A 2,160-nucleotide genomic window follows, 5' to 3' on the forward strand; every position below is an offset into this window, starting at 1 on the left:
CCTAAGGAACCTCTGGTAGACTCAGGCACTGGAGTAGCCTCACACCTAGCACCAGTTGAGTGAGCAGGGGAAGCAGAGTGGCTTGCGCTCTTCTAGCTCTTCTCCTCAACTCTCCGTGGACATCTCAGGGGTGGATAGGGCAGAGTAACCCAGAGCCCCCCCCCCCCCCTTCCTGTCAACTTTAGGTCACAGCAACAACACTAAAAAGGTGCATCACAATAGGGCGGTTTTTATTAGCAGGCTAGATCTCTGTGAGGGGGAAGAAAATGGAGCACCTACATTTCTAACTGGATTATGGGTGCTACGTGTGTGTTTTTCAGAGCAGTAGAGTGAGGAAACTTGAAGTGGGATGGCAGGATGGCCTCATCTCTGACAGTAACTCCTATGGTCCAGAGAATCGGAATCAGAAATTGCAGTAGTAAACCTCGTAAACTTTATAAACATTCAAGCACTGCCTCACGTAATGCTAAGGGGGAGTCGACCACACCAAAATGAGTCTGCATGTTAGTGGGGGGCATGAGAGATCAAGAGATAGATGAAGGTCAAGTGACAGATCATGAGATTCATCTCATGAGAGAGCAGAGTCTCAGCTCATTCCTTGTATTCAAAATGTGACTTCACCAACAAGGCAGCATCATATTGAACAAGAAAAAGACCATAGTTCGTCTCGTCCAAGCAGTCCTCAAAGAGCATCCCGAAATGGCTCCGTAAGCAGCGCTGGGAACAGTAACCGGAACAGCAGTCAGTCAAGCTCAGATGGAAGCTATAAGACGTCTGGGGAGATGGTCTTTGTGTATGAGAATGCAAAAGAAGGGGCTCGGAGTGTGAGGACATCTGAGCGAGTGACCCTGATAGTGGATAACACCAGATTCATTGTGGACCCGTCCATTTTTACTGCCTAGCCAAATACACTGTTGGGCAGGATGTTTGGATCTGGTCGGGAACATAATTTCACATGTCCCCGTGAGAAGGAAGAATATGAGGTGGCAGAGGAAATTGATTCTACTGTGTTTCAAGCTATTTTGGATTACTATAAGACAGGAATCATCCGCTGTCCTGATGGCATATCTATTCCTGAACTGAGAGAAGCATGCAATTATCTTTGTATCTCTTTTGAATACAGCACAATTAAATGTAGAGATCTCAAATTATGATCAAGTTATCAAATGATGGTGCTCGTAGACAATTTGAATTTTATCTGGAAGAAATGATCCTCCCTCTCATGGCAGCAAGTGCTCAGAGTGGGGAACGAGAGTGCCATATCGTAGTGCTTACAGATGATGATGTAGTAGATTGAGATGAGAGGTATCTACCCCAGATGGGAGAGGGATATTCACAGGTTATTTACGGCGCAAAATTAGATAGATTTTTTTTCAAATACATTGAAAACAGAGACGTGGCCAAATCAGTTTTGAAGGAGAGGGGTTTTAAGAAGATTAGATTGGGAATAGAAGGCTACCCTACCTACAAAGAAAAAGTAAAGGCCAGCGGGCCATCCAGAAGTCATTTGCAACTATGTCCTAAGACCCTTCATTTGAATTTCCTGGGAGAAGGAGGAAGGAAAGAGTCAGCACGTAGACTTCCAGTGAGTAAAGAGTAAATCTATCACCAAGCTGGCAGCAGCTGCTGCAGACGTTCCCCAGGACCAGCTGGTAGTCATGCACCCCACTCCCCAGGAGGATGAGCTGCAATAGCCTTCCCAGCTACCCCGCCTCGGGCAACAATGTCCTCGATCCTGGAGCACAGAATCCAGTGCTGGGATGTGGATGATCCTCATCATGCCCCAGGTAAGATGCAGAATATTACAGAGTTGCACTTATAGATGGTGGTTAAATGGTTAAACGGAGCTGCTGAAGCCGTTTTAGAGCTGTGGTGCCCAGCGTAACACGCGTGCTTCTATCCGAGTGCCCCTCAGCACAGGATGTATAGTTGGTCCACAACAAGCACAAACGTATTTATCTTGGGTTTATTTAAACAATTGGGATGAAATTTGATGCTTACCGTGTTGGTTCACTCATCTCCAGAGCCCTGCAGCCCTTTTAAGAGTGAGTCACATGCAGGGAGGGTGAAGGTCAAGAGGTGGTTTACTGTTCCTCTGCCTTATCCCTAATCTGTTCATATATTTATTTACTAATGATTTTTTTCCTTAAGAGTTATGGG

At 45.9% G+C, this 2,160-nt stretch overlaps 1 pseudogene; it reads left to right on the plus strand.

The window, feature by feature from the left end:
* Window positions 1-255: 255 nt before the first annotated feature.
* On the plus strand, window positions 256-1,770 carry Btbd10-ps2 (BTB domain containing 10, pseudogene 2; annotated as a pseudogene).
* The last annotated feature ends 390 nt before the right edge of the window (window positions 1,771-2,160 follow it).

The sequence above is a fragment of the Rattus norvegicus genome, chromosome 5, assembly GCF_021556685.1.
Source record: "Rattus norvegicus strain SHRSP/BbbUtx chromosome 5, alternate assembly SHRSP_T2T, whole genome shotgun sequence".
NCBI classification, from domain to species: Eukaryota; Metazoa; Chordata; class Mammalia; order Rodentia; family Muridae; genus Rattus; species Rattus norvegicus.